We start from the raw sequence: 13,612 nt of genomic DNA on the forward strand, positions 1-13,612 counted from the left end.
TGGAGCTTGATTAGAATGATCAGGCTGCCCCAATCTCACTAGTTGTTGGACTGAGAGCCTCAATTCCTGGCTGGCCGTTGCTTAGAAACTTCTCTCCATGTTTTTTCAAAGGGGCCTCTTCATAGGATGATTGACAACACGACAGTGAATGTCAACAAACTGAGAGGGCAAGAGAGCTGTCACTTCTCACTACTTTTGTCATTTTCTAATTCTGTAGAAGTCACAAGGTGCAGCCCACACTCAAAGTGGAAGCGGGGAAGAGGAGATGAGATGCACAAGGGTGTGTATACACTTAGTGTAGCATTGAGCTACTTGGAGGGCACTGCCTTAGGTTTCCAGGTGAAGAGGGAGAAGGGAAGTCTTTCCAAGCACAAAGAACAACCCTGTGGGCCTGGTGTGGAGACAGGGCAAGGCTTCTGGGAGGAACTGAAATTTCTTATGGCTGAGGCTACGGAGAGCTTCAAAATTCTGTTGGTTTGTAGGTGATTCTAGGAAGCATTGGGATTCAATAAAGGAAGAAATGAAGACCAGGAGTAAATCGTATTGAAGGATCTGAAGTGGGAAGTGGGGGTAGCTTTTAAATTGGAAACTACAAAGCAAAGACAAAGTAGAGATCAGGCTTCTTACTCACCCATCTATATTTAATTTTGGCTTGGCATGAAACATTTAGACAAAAAAAGGCAAGAGAGAAGATAATCAAAGCTTGCTTATGAGTCACAAGCCCTGTGTCTAACTTTGGAACCTCAAGTAATAATTCCAGCATGGTTCTGTAAAGTAAGAGAGTAAGAAAAATCATTTGGCTTTCAAATTTTGCTGCTGGTGTCTATAATGGTCAGGCTAGATAATGCATTGCTCATGCAGATACCTGTAGGAACCAGGCAGAATCTTCCTGAAAGATAGTAGGGAGTGGTGAAGATAGTAGGGAGTGGTGGCAGCTGGGTAGCTGAGGCCCTTGGTTCATTCACATACCAACTCTTAGCTCCAGCTAGACACTGACATGAGGGAATTAGTTCCCAGTGTTCTCAGATCTTGGTTTTATAATTTTATTTACTTTTTATTTTTTGGTACCAGGAATTGAACCCAGAGGCACATAACCGCTGAGACACATTCCTAGCCTTTTTTATTTTTTATTTTGAAACAGGGTCTTGCTAAGTTACTTAGGGCCTCACTAAGTTGCTGAGGCTGGCTTTTAACTTGCAGTCCTGCTGCCTCAGCTGGGATTACAGGCATGTGCCATTGCTCCCAGCTCTTATTTTAAATGTTGCCGGTTCATTCAAATGTACTTAAAACTCTGCATAGAACATGCCTAATGGCTATGTATGTTCCAGACTCATTGAGAATCACTGGAATTCCTTATAGTTAAAATATTTGTACCCTAACATGAGAAACTAGAAAAGACATGAAATATTGTTGTGGTTTGGGAAGATTCAGTTAAGGAGGTGAGGCTTCTGGTGTGTCTGCCAGGTTGGGTAGATACACTTGGAGGAGACACACCATTTATACTTAAATGTCCATCTGAACCTCCTTTGGAACATTTTTTTTTAAGCATATGATGAGACTTCTCAAAGATTCTGTTCAGTACATCAAGATGACCATGATACAGGCCCTTAGTTGAGATTCACTGCAATATAATGAGCAGTCTATTTCTATTTGATATAATTGTTTAGGACAGAAATAGCCTGTTTGGGGATTGAAGAGTCACACTTAAAAAAAAAGTCATACTTAAGAATTATTTATTCATTTGTTAGCTTTTTTACCCAAATATTTGTCACTGTTGTAGATTATTCCAAGGGATGTTGATTTTTTCAGGATCAACTACAAGTTGGAAAGACTATTAGAAGTTTGTGCTAGTGCATGAAATGTAGCATCATGAGTTAGAATGAATGGAAAGAAGAATTGATAGGATTTCATAATTCAGTCAGAGGGATGAAGATGGATGAGGAGGGGATGATGACACTGGCTCTTCAGCTTCACTATCTATCTTAGTCCATTTGTGATGTTATAACACAACCATGTAGAATAACCACTGAATAACTGATGCACAATGAAATTTTATTTTCTATTTCTTGAGTCTTGGAAGTTAAAGACCAAGGCACTAGTGGGTTTAGTTGTCTGATGAGGACTGCTCTTTGCCTCCCAGATGATTCTTCTGCAGTGTAGGAATGCTGGGTCCTCATGTGTTGGAATGCAGAAGGGCTAGGCACCTGAATGCTGTGGTAAGCCTCTTTTCTCAGGGCCTTAATCCCATTCATGAGGAAGGAACTCTCATGGCCTTACCACCTCCTCTAGGCTCCACCTTGTAGTACATCTCATTGACAACACCTTCAAACCACAGCATTCTGCTTCTGACCTCCAAAAAATTCATTTCCTTCTTCCATGCAAAACACAATCTCTCCAGTCTCAATAGCTACAAATTCTCAATTTGTTCCAGCATCTACTCAAAAGTCTATAGTCCCCAGAGTCTTATCTAAATGAGACATGGGTAAGACTGAAGATGTCTTTCAAACTGAGGCCCACTGGGCTTGCACTGGGCATGGCAGGCTTGAAGTTGTCTGAAATGCCTTTGAGGTCATTCTCCCATGTTTTGATGAATAGCACCAGGCTTCCTTCTGTTCATATTAGTCTTTTATTGAAGGACCACTTGGTCACACTCTTGATTTGTTCTCTTTTTGGGGGACGGGGGTGTACCCAGGATTGAACACAGGGGCACTTGACCACTGAGCCTCATCCCCAGCCCTAATTATGCATGTCTTTTTTAAAGACAGGGTCTCAAGAGTGGCTTAGCACCTCCCTTTTGCTGAGGCTGGCTTTGAACTCACGATCCTCTTGCCTCAGCCTCCCAAGCCACTGGGATTACAGGTGTGTGCCATTGCACCCAGCTAGGTTTGTTCTCTTAAAGGTACTTTTTAAATCCTTCACATGACAGGCTGTGAATTTTCCAAATTTTACATTCTACTTCTCTTTTAATTACAAATTCCATCTTTAAATTGTTTCTCTCTTCTCACATTTAAGAGAAGCCATTAGCCCCCTGAATGCTTTGCTGCTTAGAGATTTCTTCCATGGAATATCCGAGTTAATTGCTCTAGAGTTCTGCCTTCCTTAGAGTCCTGGGGCAGGCCTAATTTGATCAAATACTTTGCTGCTTTACAACAAGGATGGACCTTCCTACAGTTCCTCATTATCCCTTGTTCCTCATTATCATCTGAGACCTCATCAGAAGGGTCTTTACTATCCATATTTCTACTAGAATTCTCATTATGGCTACATGGATAATTACTAAATAGGCTGAGGCTTTCCCTTCTACTCTTCTCTTCACTAGACTTGCCCTGAATGTTTTATTCAGAGTGATGATATAGGCCTTTCTCAGTATTCACTTCAGACCTCTCCTGGTCTCTTATTTATCACCAAATTCCAAAACTGCTTCTACAGTAATGTCTTTATCATAACAACACCTCACCACTCTGTTACCCATTTTCGATCTTTGTTGATTTGATACGACTGTAACAAAATAGAGTGGGTAATTTATGAGGAATAGAGATTTATTTTCTCACAGTTTGGGAGGTAGGGAATTCCAAGGTCAAGACATCAGCAGGCTTGGTTTTCTAGTGAGGGCTGCCCTCTGCTTACAAGATGGTTCCTTCTGAGAGGAGAAATGCTATATCCTCACAGGCAGAAGAAGAGGCTATCAGGATGCAGGTGAAGACTTTTTTATAAGGGCCTTAACCCTGTTAGCAAGGAGGGAGCCCTCATGTCCAGTCACCTCCTGAAGGCTCATCTCTTAATACTATTGCATTGGTAAGGGACACGTTTGAACCATAAACTCTCATGGAGAAGATGGCCCTGAGCTAGAAGCTAGAGGGTGGGGGAGAAGTCAAGCTACTGTGTGCTTCTTGGTCTTCTGTTTAGTTCAATTATTGTAAGAGCCTGGCAAGGACAAAGTGGTGGCTCAGTACACCCTTAGAAAAAGGATATATTCAGAGGGATTATATTTTAAATCTATAAGTGAGGAGATTCCTGCCAAGCTTCTTTTGAATTAAAGTCCAGAATATGGGAGGAATAGGAATGGCCATTAATGCGATAAGACGTTTCTGAATGAAGGATATAAAATCAAATAGAGTCTGTTTTTGCTGCTCCTGGAGAATCACAGCAACAATCATTTTGCCACTCTGTGCTTTAACAATACAGTACATCTTTCATTATACTTTCCAGAGTGAAAGGGCGTGTGGTTTCTCTCCACAGTAACAGACATGTTTTCTTGAACAATACCCAGTAAAGGTCACATTGGAGATTTAAGTCGCAAGCCCTGTGATTTAAATTTGAGGCTAGGTTTAAAAATGGTATGTCTAGAGCTTGCCAAGTTCCATTAAAAGCCCTGGTGTCATTTTGGATTACCGTTGAATAGAACAGGATCCTATGGGATATTGTACCTTTGTTAGTAGCAATACATAGATTTTCTCCTTTGTATTATTCCTTGGCTGTGTTGTTATGGTACGTATCTACTTTCATGCCAAATATTAGAAAATATCGTCAAAGTTCCTGAGTCTACTGTTTCTGTAGGATGCCTAATTTTCTGACTTTTGAATTATCATCAGAGGACTTCTGAAGAGCCTTATCATGTGAAAAGACTTGTCATATTTATTTAGTAATAGTTTATCTTAAATGCTGCTTTCCTCCCTGAAGCATTCTCAATTCCCTACATCCCCAGCAGAGCACATCGCCAGCTTCTCTGAAGCTCAGAGCAGCTCCTACCCCAGCTGATGTTGTCATGCTGTTACGCAGCAGAACTACTTATATTTTCTAGCATCCACTGAGTTCCTACTTTGTGCCCCTTAGTGCACCAAACAGTTCATATGGATTACCTTACTTAATCTTCCAAGTATATCACACAGTGAGGAAGCTGAGGTAAGAGGGTATCATGGCCAAGGATGTAAGTGATGAAGCAGGAGAACCCCAGCCAGCCTGGCTTCAGGCCCGTTCTTGAATTTATTAGCACAGCCTTCTTATTGTTTTTGATGTTTATAGTTTATGCTTCTACAAGGGCAGTCCGTTGCTTAGGGGGTGAGGTATACAAAGACAATCTTGTGCATTTCAGTGTTTCTAGAATTTTCCAAATTGTTGATTGACTCATAAATATTCAATGAATAATAGCTGAGTGAATACTTGAAAATTGAAGTGGGACATTCTGGCAAACAGGCATGCTGGTTTAGGAATACAACCTGAAAGTTTCATTTTGGAGAGGTATGAGGAAAAAAGAATGTTAGTATATGAGGTTTGAAGAGGAGTTTCCATTTGTTTTTTATTCCTGTCACTTAGGTTGGATTCTGTGTTCCAAACTGCCCTCCCCCAGCTCTTCTTCCTTCTTTCATGCAAAGAAGATCTAGCTTTTTCACTGTTCTTTTTTCTTTTTTGCCCCATGTAACACTCCCAGGCTTCAGTTCTGCAGAACTTGAAAATACTGTCAATCATTTCCCCCTGTTTGTTTATTCAAGACGTAAGCTCAAGTTGACAAAAATAAAATTTTGAAAAGTTAATGTGTGACCTCCTGGCCCCATCATTTTCTAGCCTTTCTCAGGCTTCACAAGTACAATGTGGAAATAAGCTAAAAGTTCTAAAACTCAGACAAAAGTCTGTGGCTTTAAAAGCTGGCACTTGGAGGGAAATTTTGAATTGTTTAGTTGGTGGGTACTGACCCTGAAACTCTTATAAGAGTGGGTACTAGGACAACTGGCAGAGGGTAAGCTGTAGGGCTCTCTGAGTTGGCACTGGATCTATGAGAAACATGTAGATAATTGACTAAAAATCAGAATAGAAATCCAGAGAAAGCCTGCCAAGCCTTGTTCAGTCACCCTTAGCTATTGAGATGAATGTAGCCACAGGGAGATAGTCAAAATACTCAGGGACATCCAGGGAGGATGTGGGTTTGGTTCTTAATTGCATCAGAAAAACCATGACAGCTCCCTTGTACCATGACAGCGAAGGAACTGTGAGTCATGAGAAGGGGCCAGAGGAAGATGGGCAGTTTGGGCTGTCTCCTTGATGTAGCAGCACACAGAATCAGCACCCTCACACTAGGGACTCCATTTCCAAGGAGCACCGTCTGTGGAAGAAAGGGTGCGTCACTTAAAGCTGGATGAATTTCTGTAGGCTTGACCAAAGAAGACAAAATTTAACATGTAATTAGAACAGATTAGAAAAGATAATTTCATAATTAATTTAGTAATGTTTGAATTAATTTAGTGTATTGTGGTGGCATTATGTAGCCTCTTGTCAATTCTGTTTGTGAAATATTTTTCTAAATCCAATAGGCTACAGAGTTCAGTGAGGGAAAGATATAGGCTTCTAGGTTTCTAGGCTTTAGTGGACAGTCTACTAAGGTTTGAGCTCAGCAATCTGTGTGTAGGTTATCTCATCTCTAAAATGAGCCAGTTGCAGGGCTGTTTCAGAGGTCAAAGATCCTCCATGTCTGAAGCCCCTGGCACAGAGCCTCACCCTTGGTAGGCACTGGGGAATGAGCCTTGCTGTCTCTGTGCTCAGACCTGTCCACAGTTTTCCAACCCCCGCCTGCTAATTAAGGGAAAATGCAGACATGTACTTAGTTACAAAATACTGCTGACTTTTGGCTGTCTCTGAATACAGTGACGAAAGGCAATATCCCACCTTGCCATTTGTGAATAAAAAGTTTTGGGATACACAATTAGTAAAAATTAATAATATCATGCTGATAATTCCTGCAGGTGCTAATATAGTACTTCCTCACTACCAGGGATGGAACTCACAGTAATGGTACTTTGAACATTCCCTAATGGTGTATTTTTTTTTCTTCCAGAAGTTTCTGGCATGCCAGAGTCATTCTGTCTTCCATGGGACTTCTTTCTTGAACAACTTTCATTGAAAAGACTTTTATGAATACATTGTTTCAGTAAAGCCCGGAAGAACACATTTGTCGTCTGATCTGCTGGCAGTTTTAAGGTTTGTATTATTTTTTTCCATTGTTCTTACTGAAGATATTGTTCATTTTAAGGGACACTTTTAAAATGCATAGTAGTCATGTTCCATTTTAATAAGAACTATGCAAATAGAAATGCACAAATTGTAATCCTTTGATTTCATTGAGAGATGGATATAAATGAAAAGAAATAGGCTATACTACTTTTCATACGTATTGTATACTCTGTGGGATGCTACAAGAGTAACAGACATGAAATATACTCCACATTAATTGAAAACACATTTTAATTTTAGGTTCATAAATTTAAACTGAATAGCCAGTAAGTTTTATGTAAAGTGCATATATCAGCTTTTAAGTACTTTGAAATAATTAATACCTTGTTAAAAATTTATATTTTGAGACATCAAAAACTAAAACTGCATTTATCAATATCAATTATTATTATTGTTATTTTTACACTTTTCAAATTACAAAATCTCAGTGCTACCAGGAAATATTCATCTTAGTTTCATGAATTATAGAATAGGGTTTGTTTAGGATTTGTGTGTGTCTGTATATGTATGTATATTAAAAGTTTGAAAAATTAACGGTATGTTGCTTACACAAGGAAAAGCTTGCTAGTGAAACAAACCTTTCATTTGGAAGTTTATGTTAGCCATTGAGATAAAACACTTCCATTTTGAAGATACTTTCTGACAAAGACCTAACCAAAGGCTAAATTCAGTTCATGCATCTTTCGTAGCCGGAGAAAGAAGGTATAGGGTGAAGTCTGGTGCTTGAGTGAATGGAAACTAAATGTAGAGCAAATGAGAAGGATCATAGTACTTTCTAGCACTATGACACGTCTCTTCCCAAAGGCATTGATTTCATTTGGTGGGACTTTTATTCTGTTCAAGGTGACAAATGTTTTCCCCCTAATGGAACTTTACTGTGTTTTACTATTTTATTTCTTTTATTTCTACTGAGAAATCAAAGCTGATTTTACTGCAACAGTGAGCTATATTCCAGTTTTCCCAGTGCACCCTCACTGTTGGGCTTCATGATTAGCTCACACTGAAGAGGGAGGAGGCTGGTATTTATTGAGGGAGCTGGCTGATGGGAAATTGTGCCCCTATCTTCCACCCTCCAGTCTGTCAGTGTGGTAGGATGTACAGTCTGTTGGAACCTAATAACTGTATCCATGGAAACAGAAGCACTGGAAAGGAATTGAGAAGTTACCCAAATGTTCCTGCCTAGTCTACAAGCAAGATTCTGCTTAAACTATCTGAAACCTAGAAGAGCCTATTGGTTTTTAAATTTTCATACCCAGGGATCTAGTATTCTTTTCTTTTAAATTGTGGTAAACACACACATACAACATGAAATCTACCCTCTAACAAAATTTTAAGTGCATTTTAAATTATATGCATGTTGTAATAAAGTAAATCCTTATTACTTTTTTAATGTTGCTCGACTGAAACTTTATACCTGTTGAACACCATATCTCCTAACTCCATTCCTGGGCAACTGCTTTTCTACTTTGTTCTTGTGTAAGTTTTATCACTTTAGATACTTATATGAGTGGAATCATACAGTTTGTCCTTTTGTAACTAGATTGCATCACTTAGCCTAATGACCTCAGTTCATCCATATTGTCACATACTCAAGATTTTCTTTCTAAGTCTGAATAATATTCCTTTCTAGGTATATGTCACATTCTCTTTATTCTTCTGTTGGTAGACATTTAGATTGTGCACAGGGGTGAAATTGACTGTGGCAAATATGCCTTAATGAATATGGTATGCAAGTATTTCTACAAGGTCTTTTAAATTTTTTTGGATATATACCGAGTGGGATTGCTGGATCATCTATCAATTCTATTTTAAGTTTTTGGAAGAATCTCCATACTGTTGTCTTCAATGCTGCACCATATTGTTCACACCAACAGTGTACAAGGATTTCATTTTCTCTGGTTCTTGTTATTTTGATAATAGTCATCCTGACAGGCTCATTTTAGTTTTGATTTGCATTTCTCTAATGATTGATGATGCTGAACATCATTTTATATATCTGTTGAACATTTGGATGTTTTCTTGGGAGAAATGTCTATTCAAGTTCCTTGTTCAACTTTTAATTACATTATTTGTGTTTTTGCTATTAAATTGTAGCAGTTCCTTTGATTTTTTTAGATATTAACCCCACATCACATATATTGTTAGCAAGTATTTTCTTCCATTTTGTAAGTTGTCTTTCACTCTGTTGATTATTTTCTTTGCTGCACAAAAGCTTTTTAGCTTTTTTTTTTTTTTTGTACCAGGTATTGAACCCAGGGCCACTTAACCACTGAGCCAAATCTTCAGTGAATTTTCATATTTTGTTTAGAGACAGGGCCTTGCTAAGTTGATGAGCCTGGCTTTGAACTAGCGATTCTCCTACCTCAGCCTTCTGAGCTGCTGGGATAACAGGTGTACACCACTGTACCCAGCTAAAAGCTTTTTAGTTTGATGTAATCCCAGTTCTCTATTTGCTTTAGTCACCTACATTTTTGGTGTCATATCTAAGAAATCATAGCCATAAACAATGCTACAGAACTTTTTTCATGTTTTCCACTAGTAGTTTTGTTGTCTTGGGTCTTATGTGTAACTATGATTAATTTTGGGTTGGTTTTCATGTATGATGTAAGATAATAGCTCATTTCATTCCTTTGCCTATGGATTACTATTTTTCCCAGCACAGTGTGTTGAAGAGACTGTGCTTACCTTACTGTGCGGTCTTGGAACCCTTGCAAAAATCATTTGATTGAATATGCATGGGTTGATTTCTGGACTCTCTGTTCTATGCTGTTGATCTATATGGATGCCTCTAGGTTAGTACTATATTATCTTGATTACTATAGCTTTGTAGTATATTTTAAAGACAGGAAGTATGAGGCTTCTAGTATAGTTATTTTTTCTCAATTTTAGAATTGTTATTGTTTCTCTGTTTCTGTGAAAAATGCCATTGGGGGTTTGGTAAAGATTGCATTGAATCTATGGATCACTTTGGTTGATATGGACATTTTAGCCATCTTAGCAATGTTAAGTCTTTCAGTCCATGAACATGAGAGGTCTTTTCATTTATTTGTGTATTCTTTGGTTTTATTGTTGTTGTTAGCAATTTTTATAGTTTTTAATATATAAATATTTTGCCATTTTTGGTTGTTTATTCTGAACTATTTTCTTTTACATTATGGTGAATGGACTTGTTTTCTTAATACCCTTTTCAGACTGATCTTTGTTAGTATATTGAAATACAACTAAATTTTTATCTGAAAATTTGCTGAATTTATTCTAACAGTTATCTTTATTATTATTACATGGAATCTCTAGATATATCTGCATATAAGATTAAATCATTACGAAAAAGAAATTATTTTGGTACTTCCTTTCCAATTTTTATGTTTTCATTTCTTTTTTTTTTTTTTTTTGCCTAATTTTTCTGACAAAGACTTCCAATAATATGTTGAGTAGAAGATGTGAGAGTGACAACCTTGCCTTGTTTTTGATCTTAGAAGGAAATATTTAGATTTTCACGATTTAGTATGGTATCTGCTCTGAGTTTCTTATATATTACTTTTATTATGTTGAGATTATCTCCTCCTGTATCTAATTTGCTGATTTTTTTTTAATCATGAAAGAGTGCTAAAATTTTGTCAAGTACTTTTCTGCATCTGTTGAAATGCTCTTGTGATTTTAAGTTTTTTCTTTTTGGTTCATATGGTGTGTTTTATTGAATGGTTTTTGTGTCTTGAACCATCCTTGCATCCCAGGGACAACTCCCACTTGCTTTTGGCATATGATGCTGTTATTGTGTCATTGAATATGTCCACTAGCATCCTTTGGTCAGCTAACATCCTTGAGGATTTTTGTAGTTGAATTCATCAGAACTACTGGCCTGATTTTTCTTTACCTGTTTGTTATGTCTGGCTTGGACCTCTGGTTATACTGGCCTCATATAAGTTTGGAAGTGTTAAATCTTCTTCAATTTTTTGAAAAGTTAATTCTTCTCTAAGTGTTTGGTAGAATTTTCCAGTAAAACTAAATCTGATCTAAAGCTTTTCTTCATTGGTAGGTTTTTGATTATGAATTTAGTCTCTTTTCTAGTTATAGGTCTGTTCAGGCTTTCTATTTCTAGATTTGATCTTGTTAGGTTATATATTTCTATTTTATTTATGTTATACAAATTTTTTGGTATTTTACTGTTCATTGTGGTCTCTTTTGATTCTTTTTATGTCTGTGTTGTCAGTTGTAATGTCTTCTTTCATTTTTTATTTTATTTATTTGGTGATACTGGTAATTGAATGCACAGTCACTGTACTACTGAGCTACATCCTTAGCTCTTTTTAATTTTTATTTTGAGACAAGGTCTCACTATGTTGTCCAGTTTGGCCTCAAACTCAGGAAGTTCCTGCCACAGTCTCCCAAGTAGGTGGGATTACAGGTGTGTGCCACCACGCCTGGCTATTTCCTGATCCGTTATTGTGTTAATTTATTTTTTCTTCTATAGACAAAATTTTTTATCAGATTTCCTCCATATCATCAGCATTTCAATTTTCAAATTGTCATTTTTCCTCTTTGGTAGAGACAAGTCCATTTAAAAACAAACAAGCAAACAAAAAAACCTTTTCCTATAAAATTATATAATTTAGAATTTTACTGACCTTTATAGTTCTTTTCTAATACTCTTACATTCTTTACATTTCACTTAACTTTAAGATATCAGATGGGTTGAAGGAATATTAAAAATTATCTATTGGTGTTTCTCAATTGAGGCCAAATGCGCATCTCAAGTAGGACAGTTCTTTGTAATACAAGGCTGCACCATGCAGTTTGAAATTTTTAATAATCTTGGTTCTCAGGAACTACAAGCCAACAGCTCCTCCATACCCCAGTCATCGTGATAATCCAATTCAGACCTATTTTCCAATGTACCTCTGGAGGAGGTCTGCAACTCCCCAACTACAAAGTCCTCACTTGAAGTTGATGGTACTGAAATTGATGGAGTTGAGTTCAGGGTGGAATTGGGCCCAGACACTCCTCTTTAACTGTGGATAAAATTCTTTCTCCACCTGTCATACTTTAACTCCGAGGTAACATCACTCTTTCCAGTGTTGAGAAACACACCATCATACATATGTGGATACTCTTTTAGAGGACAAGGAATTCTGGTTTGACCATTTTTGATGCAAGAACATGGATGACGGGATGATGATACGATATGATGATATTTATTTGGTGTTATTCAGGAAAATGTCAGAAAGAGAATAGCTCTGGGATGGAGGGACACCACTGGGCCTGGGCCTCAGGAGAAATGGTGGGACTGATAGCAGGTCAGTTACTAAGAGCAAGAGGAGGATGTAGAAAATATGATATTTGAGAGAAGACCAAGAAAAGGAGAAATAATGAAGTATTTTTTCACTCTCTTTCTACCACGTGTCCTAGTTTTGACAGTCTACTCCAGGGCATAACCCTTCTCAGACATTCAAAGATGCCGATGTGAGAAGGCCAAGGGATTCCGGATTCTGGCTCAGCTCCCTTTCCCTCCCTTCAGGCCCAACACCTGCTGCCTCAGCCACCTGCTGTCTCCACTCACCTGTTACCCCCTTTCGTTCGTCATGCTTGCATAGTGTGCCCAAATGACAACTTCTGTTCCTCCTGATTCTTCCAAGAGATCAAATAAAGTTATCAATTAAAGAGAGAGGACTAAGAAACAATTGATCATTGGGAAATTTCTCCCTCTAAAGCTTTGTTAAAGTTCTGATCACATTAGACTGTTATCATAATATGGGAACAGCCTCTCCAAGGAAAAACTAATTCTCATTCACTGCTGTTTTCTTTGGGTTTAATGTAAGAAATCATTGAATTCCCTAGTCCAGAGGTTACTAAATAAGAATTCATGACTTAAGGATACAGATCTAAATAGGGGCACATCGTTTTTATGGTAGGATAACACTTAGTGTCTGCCTTAGCTTCCAGGAATAAAAGGCAAGTTCAGGGATGAAAATGAGAACTGGACAGAAGAGGCATATTCTTTACTTTCTAATAAAATGAGGAGTCCTCCCTGATGAAATTTATCATGTCTAAAAGGCTATATTTGTGTAAAGAGAAAAAATACTATCAAAGGACTTCTATTATCTTGTGTTATTTAATTATTTAAAGCTCCATGACTAAGTTCCTGACTCAGGTTGTTAAAACAGTGGTTTTCCTATCCTGTCTTCTTTTATGCCTACGATTCCAAGTTATATTTGGCTTCTCAGAGTTTCTCATTTCCTGCGATGCACTACTAGCTCTATAAACATGGAAGAATAAATATTAGCTTTATGAGAACACGTTCCTCTAGTAGTTGAAAAATAGCATATAATAAAAAATACAGGGATGTAATATTGAAAATTATAGATCAATATGCCATCTTATCGTGGGTGTATATCTAATCCTCATGAAGGAAGTCTGCTTTTTCAGAAAAATGCATGCTGTGTAATACCACTTGTGTCCATGATATATTTTCATCCCTCATGCTTAACAATATATCTCAAGTGACTCTTGCCACACTGTGAAATGTTGCAGGCTTATTTTCCATCATGACTTTTTTTTTTTTTTTGAATGCTCTTTGGATTCTCACTATTAATTCTTGGAATTAAATATGATC

The 13,612-nt window shown here is 37.6% G+C and overlaps 1 protein-coding gene across 6 annotated transcripts in view; it reads left to right on the forward strand.

Moving 5' to 3' along the window:
* The window catches only part of Enox1 (ecto-NOX disulfide-thiol exchanger 1), a 542,803-nt gene that overhangs the window by 262,398 nt on the left and 266,793 nt on the right, over nt 1-13,612 (forward strand). For 4 of the 6 annotated variants that reach the window (XM_046454324.2, XM_046454323.2, XM_058582599.1 and 1 more), the window contains one exon: nt 6,827-6,969. The gene's annotated coding sequence lies outside the window, so the exon portion shown is untranslated. The remainder of the gene's footprint in view (nt 1-6,826; nt 6,970-13,612) is intronic. The other 2 variants (XM_058582598.1, XM_058582601.1) reach the window with 1 other exon arrangement.

Source organism: Marmota monax, unplaced genomic scaffold, assembly GCF_021218885.2.
Source record: "Marmota monax isolate L192 unplaced genomic scaffold, Marmota_monax_Labrador192_F-V1.1 WCK01_AAM20220418_F8-fsc00011, whole genome shotgun sequence".
Classification (NCBI taxonomy): Eukaryota; Metazoa; Chordata; class Mammalia; order Rodentia; family Sciuridae; genus Marmota; species Marmota monax.